The following is a 12,182-nucleotide window of genomic DNA, read 5'->3' as shown; positions in this document are numbered from 1 at the left end:
GGCTATTTTGATCAAAATCAGTGCATTCCGGTGTCATGTGTAAATTTTTGTGACAAAAATAACACACAAATTTTTCTTTCTTGATTTTTTCTTGACAAGTGTAACACTTGTTTCTTCGATTCGCCATTGTGATTTTGCTTTACAGCATTTGGTTTAATCAGATTGTTACTTCAACTTATTTGTAGTGTCTTAACTAGGGAAATGATAGAATACACTCAACCAGGTGGCTCCTCGCTAGAAGCCCTTTGGTTTAGTATATTCTACTTTTAAACTGCAGCAAAAAGAAAACCCAGTTGATTCTTCGAAAGGAGCCCTTTGGTTTCTGATTTACTACAAGGGGAGTATGTGCTTACTTTATCGACTGCCGAGGAATGATCCGCACTTGCAACCAAAAGCTGATGAGCACTCGTACACGTTTGGGTGTCCTTGCTGTTCGAGTTCGATCGAATAATATTCGTAAAAAAACTTTCGTTTTTAGTATCACTCGAATTTGACTTATTCCCTTCTCGCTGAGGTGCACGCAGTCACAATTGGAAATATGCGTTTCTGAATACACGTGTTCGGCTAGCCCTCGGAAGTTCCAACGAGCTTCATTTGATGCGTTTGCTAGTCTCTGGTTTACTGCTAGATGGCGAATCAACTCGTGGTCTTCAAAATTTTCGATTCCAGTTTCGGGTGGGTTTGGGGGGTATACCGATTATGTACAACTTTTTCGCAACAGTTATCAACGTGTTTGCATGGCTTTCGATTCGCTCAAATACTTCCTGTGGAGTAGCCACAGAGGGATGGTATCCACTGTATAAGTCGTTTCCACCGACAAATAAAACAATGATTTCGTATTTACCTTGTTGAGGGACAAATTGATATACGTTGCTTACAGTTGCTCCTGGTAGCGATAGGATGTTGATATTCCCAAATGTCAGGTACCTGGCTCGGGAGTCTGCAATCAGGAGAGCTTTCTTTGGGGATGTTTTAAACAGGTGATATCTCATTGAATCTTGTCTCTAAAATCCCCCATTGGAGGCCTTCCACACAAGATTTTATACATTTCACATGAAACACACTATTGCAACGGAGATTTAGGCTTTTTTCGCGTAAACAACTTTGCTCACAAGACACATCTGGTAGTACCTTGGTTCTTACTGAAGTCAATTTTTTAATTGTCAAAAAATAAGCCTGGAACTAACGAATGTCCAATGTCCTGAGCTCGATTCTGAAAACAGAATCTTCCTGACGTAGGGGCTCTCCTCTTTTTACGTTTTTGCTTGCTCTTTAATTTATTTAGTATTGTATTAAAGTAAAGCGAAGCTCCGATTGGAGTGTGTGCAATTACTGTATTGTTGTGATAAACTTATTAAATAGTTTAATATACTATGATGACGGGGACACGTGGACGCTTGAAGAGTGCTCAAAATTCACCGTGTACATCCTGCAACGCAGCCGTGAAGAAGCCAGACGAAGGAGTGCAACGCGATAGATGTGGCGAGTGGTGGCATCGGGCGTTTACGGACATCCCGCAGCAGATTTACGACCATCTATCATCGGTTCGTGGGATTATGTGGGCCTGCCTGTGCGAACTGCCTTGAAGATGCCAGGACAGCAATGAAGACGTCCATTCGAGATAAGTCTATTGAAACTTCTCTAGAATCTATCAAAACTGAAGTCATCAATCTTAAAGCAGCTATTGTATCCACTGATACTAAGACAACTGTAAATGGCCACACAGCAACGCTTGTTACACCTGATGATCAAAGTAAAATGGGAATAAGAATAAATGGCGTGCCTGAACCTTCCAACCAGAAATTGCATGACAGAATGGATTCAGACATTTAAGCAGTCAGAAAAGTTATGGAGTATTTGGGAGAGCCTGTCAATGAGCCTATTACTGATTCGTTTCGGCTGGGAAAGTATCGATCTGATGCTACCAGGCCGAGAACCTTGCTGGTGAGGTTTAAGAATCCATGGCTGGTTCGTAAGTTGCTGGCTAAATCGTATATCTCGAAAGATTATTCTGATCGCATCTACTTATCCAGAGAGCTTACTGTTGACGAAAAGAAATTGGAGTCGCGTATTCTCTCTGAACGTTATAAACTTGTTAAAACCAGTATCTCAAAGGATAGACTGAGAGTTAGAGATTTAAAATTGTATCTGGATGGCAAAGAACATGTGTTTTGACTAGCCAACCGCAAAATTACTCTCTGTTTGCTGAATGTCCGTTCATTGAAAAAACGTAATGCCATTTATGAACTACAGTTTGATGCCAGTTATCACGGATTTGATATTATCTGTATAACTGAGTCTTGGTTAACCACGGACATTGATAATTCGTTTATTGCTATTCCTGGGTATAATATATTTAGGAAAGACCGCAGTTCGTTGAACTCAAACAAAACCACAGGCGGCGGTGTCTGTATTTTTGTTCGTGAAGGTATTGTCAGTGATCGGTGGACTTGTCATCATTCTGATCAGTATAAAATTTTGTGGCTGTCACTTAGCGTAGGAAATAAATATTTGTTGGTCTGTTTGGTTTATTTCCCACCTGATGCTAATTATGGCCGTCAGCTAGAAATGCATATCCTACCTTCCATCAATGTCTTCAGGGACCAGAACCCATGGTCATTTATTGTACTCTGCGGGGATTTCAATAACTTGGATACTGAGGATCTCGTATTAGATTGCGGTCTTTACGATGTTTGTACGGAACCCACACGCGGGAATAATAGACTTGACAAAATATTGTGTTCGGATGAAATTTATTTCAATGGTATTGAACGATTTACGTCTACTCTGAGAACGGACCATATGGGTTTGGTTGCTTATCATGGTGTTGGACATTCTGAAAAGAAGGTTGTTTATTTTCGTGACCATAGATTTGCCAACAAAAATCATTTGAACTATTTGCTGGATACCCATGATTTAAGTTATTTTCTTAACTACAACGATCCAAATGTGTTGTTAGGGGAACTTTCTAACGAGCTTCTGAATCTGTATAAGGTCGCCTGTCCATTGAAACGTGTTGTTCTTAGCTCAAAGGATCCACCTTTCATGACTCTGGTTATCAAATATCTTTTAAGGAAGAAGCATCGACATACACGTCGAGGTAAACTTGCGGAAGCGAATGCTGTCGGCCTTCAAGTTCGTATGTTAATTACTAAACGTGCTTTTTCTGATTCCAGTGGTCGAAACTGGTGGCAGCGTGTGAATAATTTATTGAATAAGAATACAATAGCCCCAGATCGCACCTGTGCTTTTTGGCTGAGCAGCTTAACCAGTACTATAATGGCATCTCCACTGCTTCTGGAGGCCCATTCAAGCCTACTTATTTGGAGACTACAAATGACGATCCGCAGTTTTCGCTCTTGCAAATATTTAATGCCATGAAACGCATTAGGCGCACCGCTACTGGCCCAGACGCTCTGCCGTTTTGGATCTTTAAGGACAATGCTCACAATTTGGCCGAAATCTATTGTCATATGTTCAACTTGTGCTTGGAACAAGGTATTTTCCCGGAGTTTTGGAAGCCTGCAAAAATATCTCCCTTGCCAAAAATTTCGTCTCCAAAGCAAGTTTCGTCTCTTTGAGGGCTGTCTCTGTTACTTCAGTTATGTTCAGAGTGTTTGAAATGTTAATTTACCAGAACTATCTGCAAGGCCCTTATAACAGATGGCTTACACGTAACCAGTATGGTTTTCGTAAACATTCTTCTACTTCCTGTATGCTCATTAGGCTGCAACATCATCTCTGGAGTTTCCGTGAAAACTATGATTATGTTCGCTTCTTTTCTCTAGATATGTCAAAAGCTTTTGATACTATTTCCCACAAGAGTGTTATAGAAGGAGTAATGAATATTGTCCCAGTAGTCGATCCTGCGGTTGTCAACGTAATCATTAACTTCTTGCAAAATAGGGCCCATTATACATCTCTCAATGGCTTGGATTCAACTGTTTTGTATACTAATCAGGGTGTCCCTCAGGGCACTGTCCTTGGTCCGCCTCTTACAATTGCTCTACCCATGCTATTGATGTTTCAGATATTTCTACCACGTTATCAACTTATGCTGACCATAACAATCCTCTTGTAGCTGGCTGCAATAGCGCTGACAATGCTCGGGAAGTTATTAGTTCGCTCTGTCACCAATTTGACGCAAGAAACTTGTTTCTCAATGTTCAAAAATCTTCCAAGGAAATGCGTATCATTTTCAACCATAGTGGTAGTAATGCCATACATATGGTTGAGGGCATTGAGGTTGTTGATGACCTCAAAGTGCTGGGGTTTACGATTGACTCCAAATTTGGTTTTTCTAAGCATATTGACAAAGCTGTTAAACAATCGAATTCTATACTTTTTTCAATCTGGCGCCTTGGTAAAATCGGTTATTCGAAGGACGAACTTGCTATTTTGTATCGTGCTTTTATTCTCCCAAAGCTTTACTGTGGCATTAATGTTTGGGGTGGTTCAAATGTTACAGATCTTGAGAAGATAAATTTGTTTCAAAGACGTGCAATAAGGCTCGGCGTTACTGATACTTATGAACCAATATCTGCAACTATTAGAAGAGCTGACCAAAAACTCTACGATGCAATCCTCCAAACAGGTTCTGATAATCTGTTGTTTGATTTAGTTCCGACACGTTCTACCTACTCAGCAAACAACCTATGCTGTCGTGATCCACCTATTGCTCGCTGTAAGATGGAGAGGCAAATGAAAATATTTCCTTATCGCCTGCTGCGCAAACTTCATGACATATAGTTTAATTTGTTATGTCTTATTACGATTTATAGATGTCATTCTATAACTAATTTAAGTATCTATCTATCTACTGTACTGTTTATGAAGCAATTTGCTTGTTTGCTCTTTGTTTCGACCATTTAAAAAGTGTGAAGGAAGTTTGTAATCGGGTGTTTTTTCTCCGTTTTTTCACGTAAAATCAGGAATCAGCGACTACAAATAATCATTGGAATGGGTTGAGTGATTTGTCATTTTAACGCTTTTTCAGTCGTGAACCCAACACATTTGAAGGCACTACTATTATAGAATTGTCCCTTGAAAAAGAAACTATAATAGACAGTTCCCGAATGCTTTTCGCATGTTATAATTTTGAAAACCGATTTTTGCAGAAATTGTTCATTTTAAAAGTCTTGCAAAATATGTACAGTCAGAAAGTTTTCAGATTGAAAATTGTAAGTATTTCATTCTTTTTATGACGAAATTTGCTCGCTTTTTTTACAGTTTAGCAAACATAATTGGGTTACCCTATTTGCCATCAAAACTCAATTTTGGTGTTTTTTTTTTGAATTTTCCTCCTCAAAATGGTGAGGGGGGGGGGGATTTTACGAACTAACAAAACATAAAGTTTGAAAATATACTGCGTCACCTTTCTGAATGACGAAATCATAATTATTAAGGGATTGAGAGCTCTAGGTGTCTTATTCTCAAGGGACCTGGTTTATTTCAAGAGACCGCTGTCATAGTAGTACCCATTTGAAAATCTCTAATTTTTTCTCAGTATCGAGAAAAACCAGTTCGAAATTTTTGATGTTTGCCTAATTTTAAGCTGATAAAGTGATGCTTACTATAGCTTTTTTTCTTATTTTTGCTTTTGAGCCGTGAAAACCTAGTTTTACTCGAGCAAAGTTAGTTTTTGGAGATTTCAGCGCCAGTTTGGGGATCGAAAACTTCCTTATTTATAATTTTCTGCAAAACATGAACGAAAACTGTTTTCCAATTGTGGCCTATTTTATTATGTCTGACGAATATCCCTAAGTTCTAGTTTTTCATTCAGATCTATTTATCACACCACGACATTAAAACGACACAAATTTGAAAAAAAAAACAGTAACCTGAGATTGTTGTTTTTTGTGGAATTTTGTTTTTTCGTTATCATTAGGAAAAAAGATTGTTTTGCGAAACTTAAAATATAATCAGAAAAAAATTGTTAAAGACACAAAGGTTATCACTAGGAAAAAGGTTGTTTTGCGAAACTTAAAAAAGAAATATTTTATACGGAAAGGCTACCATAATATGGCCATTATTTTTGTAGAGGCCGTGGTCTGATTACATCCGAAGCAAGTGAAAAGGCACAAATGTTCTTTCTAGGCACAAATTTTCTTCCAATTATTTGAACTCAGGATAACAGGTTTCTGAAGCTCAGTCAATATGAAATACCTACCCTCCCTCAAAAAGCAGCACCTAGTATCAAGCTCAATTTTTTTTAAAAAAAGTTTGTAAAATAATTTTGGTCCAAAAAGTATTGCATTTACGTTAAAGGGCAGTCGAGTTATTCAGGGCTTTGCGCCGACACGAGCAGTTTTGTTGTTTTTGCATTAGTCTATTTAAACATTGTAAACATCTTTAATTTTCAGATATCTGAGTGCGATCAGATTGTATTTTGAATACGAGATCGATCTATGATGAACGATTTAGCGGACAAATTTGAAGGAGTAAGGATTGAGAGTCAAATAGAATCGGTTGAAGATGTCCGCCAAGGTCAATCAAGTCATAAGAATTCAAAAAGTAGGCGAAGCAATCATAGTAGAATTCAAGGAACTGGTTGGGCTAGCAATCACATCAAACGAACTGCTCCCAGAAATATGGAAGGCTTTCAATCCAATTTTTCTCCAAAATTTCAACAGCAATCGATTTCAAGTTCAGACTCAACCAAGAAACCCGTGGACATAATTGACCCTTTCTATCCAATCAAGTCTTTCCATGAAGAGGAGTTGGCTCCTGTTAGAGGGAAAAATACGGAATCATTCACACCTTCTCATGAACCGGCACAAATCAGAATAGTTTGCGCACCATTTGGTTTAGATACATACAATAGGCTTCATACACCTCGAGATGTAGTAGTTGTGCAGAGTTTGTTCGATTGTAACAGCTATGAAATTTATGAGAACTTAAAAAATGAAATTGCATCAAGCGTCCCCGAAGACGTTTGGGTTCCATGGCACGGAGATAGTCATTTGATAGCCAACGATAAGTTAAGCTGGAAGAAATATTGTCCTACGTTCAATAGAGTGTTAGATGAACTTTGTACTTACTTTAAAATGGAGGCAAAGGCTACACGATTGAATTGGTATAGGGATAATTCAGCATGGAAGCCATATCACCACGACGCATCGGCTGTGAAAGTGGATAAAGCAAATAGCCAGAATATTACTGTCGCTGCATCTTTCGGCGCTGAACGAGAAGTAAGAAAAGCAGTCATTACCTAAATATCTGTAAAATCTTTAGAAAAGCTAAAGAATATATCAATTGTTTTGCTAAGTTAAGCTTGCCGGAAGAATTAACAAAATTGAAACATAATAAGTTCATGCGGTCCCCTTTAGTTCATGCACTGTGAAGATTGTCTTGAAGTCACTCATTCTTCGCTAATTATAACGAAAAGACCAGTTCATGGCCTAATGATTTACTTCTGTACTGTACTGTCCATGAAACTGTAAGATGTAAAAACATATCATGAATCCAGTTATAATATCTTTTCAATTGTCTGTTGGCTGTGTTTTAGGTTGCATTTGAACACGCTAAAACGAAAACTACTTTGTCATTACCTCTCATTAATGGCTCGGTTTACAGCTTTGGGAAAGAAGTGAACATTTTATGGAGACATGGCATACCCCAGATGTCAACAAAAATAAATACAACTGATAGAGCAGAGAAAGGGCGCTTTTCAGTGATTGTGTGGGGTTGGACTCATCTCGGCCAAACCGACTAAAACTCCAGAACTCATGTTTTGCTAGCAATCTTATCGATTTCAAAGGTTGCAAAACCTGAAGCTTATAAACTAGTCTTTAGATAAAAATCAATTTGAACTTTTGCCTTGTTTATTGACTGTTTTATTTTTAGTTGAATTGTACTGTTTCTTTGTTTCAAAACAACCAATTTCGTGAGACCACTAAAATAAATTTATTTGGAAAGATTGAATTAATCTAAAACAAAGTAATGACTAATAATTTTTTGATTTTCACACGGAGAGGTGGATTTTATTGCCCTTGCGATAAGCAAGGGTATTGTGATCGGGTACTAGGCTTTTTTCCATGAATAATTTTGTTCACTGGACTCATCCATCTCCTGGACTCATTCATCTACTGGGCCTTTCTGTTACAACAGACTAATTTTGAGCATGTTAGCATTTAAAATATCCGGCCTAATCGAAGTTTGCTTTCGATGTTGGTCGTAATTTCACCAACTCGATTTGTTGTTAATTTTACTTTTTTTTAGGTTTTGTTTTTTTAATATCGACTTGAAGGTCTATTATTGCGTCGTTAAATGACTGCAAAAAGTTTAAAGTATATGTTGGATCTGATTTTAATGGCATTTTCGGGCTTTGTTACCGATAGCCAATTATTTATTCAAATTCAATCAACCATCTGTCTTAGAGGTAACACAACTCCTTGAGATCGCAAAGACTTGTAGCTCGAATCCGAACGCGACCTGTGTTTTTGCAAACTAGAATTTTGGGCCTTTTCGGACTATCGTCCTTTTGTTTCTTTTTGTGAGTTAGTTCCCGTAGTGTACGTTTTTTTAAGCATTAGTTTCCCTGATTTTACTGTAACATTGATGCTCGAGGTGACAAGTCCAGGAGTTCGATTCCTGTCAAGACCTGTTTTATTTTGCAAACTGAAACTTTTCTTGTTTGAATTATGGTCCGTCTGCTTATTTTTGTTGGCTTTAAAACAGTTGTTGAATTTTTTTTTGAACTTTTTCATTGATTTTGATCACAGTCATTCATTTTGGATAGAAAGTGGTGCGAAGTTTAGCTTCGCGTCTGTTGACCCTGGTTAAAGTTTCCGATCTGCCTGTTATCAATTTCATTTTTCATTGAAAGCCATACTACGCAATTTCTAGTTTCAAAATCATCTTGTTTCAAATTCTAAATTGGAAAGTCGATTTTTATTTTCATATTACCCGGCAGAATAAAAACTTTTCCTTGTGATCCTGTTTTCTCAAGTTGAGTTAATTGTATCAAAAAACGTCATTGATATTTCGTCTATGAAATTAAGCTAGCTCTAAGGCCATATGCTTTTTTCATAGAAGCTCGAAGGCTGACGTTTTTTTTGGTTTTCTTGTGACGACGAGTTGACGAAGCCGTCGATTGTCCTTCCATCCATTCGCAGCAATTTTTTTTGTCGCTAGTAATTCGTTCGCCTGGTTTGAGTTGGCCATGGAAGACAAAAACTTGAGTAGGCAAACAAAAATTAGATAATACAAATTTTACAGGAAAAAAATATTTGTCATAAAAACCATTTTGGAAAGGAAATTGTTTTTAAAAACTTGTTTGATTTTTTAATTTTTATAGCTCAACCAATTTGATTTAGTTGAATTTTAAAAAATTTTGCCGTATAGTCGATACAAAATAGTTTCACTAAACCGACAAAACAAGCCGAAATCATTTATCGGCCAAACTAAATTTCGGAGCCTAAAAAATGAAGAAAAAAAAACGAATAATACACCAATCGTGGCTAGTAAACTTAGTATCTTAGAAACTACAATGAAAACTTCTTACAGTGCAAAACAAATCCGTGTTGTGGCAACAACGCGACAATCAATTATGAAAGAAAAGCTGTTTACGGGAAAAACTAGCTCCCGATTAAAAGAAATTGCTTTCGCAAGTATTAAAAATCAAAATAGAATCTGTCGTTACGTTTGAACTCATATTGCATTCGTTAATGGTCATAGATAAGGTTTGTGTATAGCCTGTTATGTGAAGTTACAGTTGTTTTTGAAATACTTTCAATTCAGATACAAATCTCGATTTGGTATAAGTGGAACTCCAGAACAGGTTTTTTTATTTTGTACTTTGATAACAATCACAATAGTTGATTTAACAACTGAATTAGCTTATTTAACAAGTTTTTGCGGGCTTTCGCAAAGAGGTCGGACTTTATAAAAAAAATGTTTAGCCAATTATCTCTGCCGAATAATTAAGCTTCGGGGCGGTTTTTTATTCGGTCAATTTTCGACTTTTTAACTAAGCGTTTTTGACAAAAATATGTCAAATATGTATGAAAGGTGTTGTCCGAGGCTCAAATATGTAAAGCAAAATCTTATCTTGGATCATTTTAAAAATTGGTTTGAAATTTGGTAATTTAGCCAATTTTCGATAAACAACTCACAATCTATTGCGTTTTTATAACACGCTTAAGCGGCAGACCAAAACGTTCGAAACTCATATGAGGTAATTTAAATATTTTTATTATAAAACAAGACGCTTAGTTTTTGACCGTTATACTGTACGTAGCATGTGAGAAGTTGCATGATAAAAAATGAAACAACCGTTTTATCAACGTTTTTTGTTCAATAATTGTCAGTTTGTCACATATTTTTTAAAGAATTGACCCTAAAGTGCCCCTCGTTTAATTCTCTTTGAAATCCCTACAGTCCAATTCTCTTTGAAATACTTTTTAGTTCGGGTAGTGGTCTCGCGCTGCTCAAAATGGATCTGCATTAAATGTTTCTGTGTTTGATATAAACGTTGTTATCAATATGATCAGTTGATTCTACAATTGCTTTCACTAATTTAGTTTTTCAGACATTTCTTCTTTGGCTTATTATGTAATAACTTTCAGAGGAAATGGTAAAAATTATTGACATAAACGCGCCTAGTGCGATAAGAAAAATGACGGGGGCCGTGCCGAAGTTTAGTGCATAGGTGCGCTAATGATTGTTGTTTCTTCCGTTTTACTTTAAAAAAAAACAGTTTTATAAATGTTAAGTTAATCACAGATTTAGAATAAGGAAAGTTAGAAAAAGTTTTCGGCAGCACAACTTTGCTAAGGCAATTAACAGACATTTTTAAATAGTTATAAAAAGACCAAACTCACAATTTTTTCCTTATAAAAATTACTTTTTAATGGTCGAATTGATAGTGAACGTTGCAGTCGCTCCACTGCGTTGAGAGGTACAAGTATTAGTCAAAACAAATAAATGCACTCCGAGATCAGCTCGAAAAACCAATTTTTTGAATAAAAAATTTAATGACATTTTAAGAAGAAGAAGAAAAAGAACTTATTTCTCCATATAGTTGATAATACAAAAATCAATTTATTTAAATTGATAAATCAACAAAATGGAGGGGATAGACAAAAGGCGCAGTATGTGCCTACTTGACGTCTACCCGTTGAACAAATTATGATTGCAACTAAGTAATAAAGATAAATTTATATTCGAATAAATATAGGATTGTGGGGAAAAATTTATTTTTCCCAAAAATTAAGCCCTCTTTAAGGAATAGATATTACATCTAGTCCTGTCATTTCGGCCAATTCTCATTCCAGCTGACGAACTAAGACTGAGAAATAATATGAAAAAAAAACTAATTTTTTTCATTTTTTTAAAAAATTTTCAAAAAAATGCGATATCTCGAAAACTACAAAGGTTTGGAGGGTCATATTTTCAGCATAGAATCGCAACCCTAGAATGGTTGTTTGATAGCATTTAGCCAGCCAGCGGGTACTATTTTTTTAAAATAAAAATTCAAAGAAATTAATTTGCCTTTCGAAATTGCAGAGTGCTGCTATTTACACATGCAAGAGTTAGTGGTTAAGAACCGATCTGTGAACAATGATAAACTCTGTTTGAATTCCATCAGCAGTGTAAATGTCAGAATCGATGAATTCTGCTAAATTAATTCTTCAAACAGACTCGTCAAAAGTTTTGGATTATATTGAGTATGCTTACTGATTGCAGGCTTTTTTTTTACCACAACTCGTACTTATCGATGTTGTATGAAGTGTTATTGCTGCGGATGAATTAGTTTTTAAAAATTTTACTATAATTTAGTCAATTTTTTTATTGGGAAAAGTAAGCAAAATTATTTGCTAATTTTTTTGAAAATTTAATAGAAAATTTGTCGTTCAGTTGAAGTCGTACTATCTTTTTTGATTATCATGGAGCATATTTGTTTATTGCTTGTTTTGCGAAGGTCCAGTTTTTTCCTAAATTTGAGAGTGGTCTCGTTTTGCTGAAAATAAAACTTTTTTACAGGTTTTTGTGTAATATGTAAATTTTAAATAAATAGAGCTATCAGTTGACTTTAAAATTATTTTCACTCATTTATTTTTTCGGATATTTCATTTCTGTTTTGCATTACAAGATCTTCTTAGAGTGGAAATGGTTTATATGTGTAGTACGAAGGCGCCTATTGTGATAAATAAAATATAAGAAGCCACACCAAGTACCAA

At 36.1% G+C, this 12,182-nt stretch overlaps 1 protein-coding gene and 1 long non-coding RNA gene across 2 annotated transcripts in view; both read left to right on the top strand.

Annotated features, from left to right (window-relative positions):
* Positions 1-1,339: 1,339 nt before the first annotated feature.
* LOC134842903 (AF4/FMR2 family member lilli-like) overlaps positions 1,340-12,182 on the top strand; it is a 237,569-nt gene continuing 226,726 nt past the window's right edge. Inside the window, exon 1 of the mRNA XM_063859428.1 lies at positions 1,340-1,362. The gene's annotated coding sequence lies outside the window, so the exon portion shown is untranslated. The remainder of the gene's footprint in view (positions 1,363-12,182) is intronic.
* Positions 6,359-7,952, top strand: LOC134856513 (uncharacterized). Its single transcript, XR_010164824.1, has 2 exons — positions 6,359-7,190; positions 7,508-7,952. It is a non-coding gene; the product is annotated as an uncharacterized LOC134856513 (long non-coding RNA).

This window comes from Symsagittifera roscoffensis, chromosome 1 (genome assembly GCF_963678635.1).
Source record: "Symsagittifera roscoffensis chromosome 1, txSymRosc1.1, whole genome shotgun sequence".
Taxonomy (NCBI): Eukaryota; Metazoa; Xenacoelomorpha; order Acoela; family Convolutidae; genus Symsagittifera; species Symsagittifera roscoffensis.
Note: the sequence above shows the minus strand (reverse complement) of the source record. Positions and strands in the feature narration are given on the sequence as shown.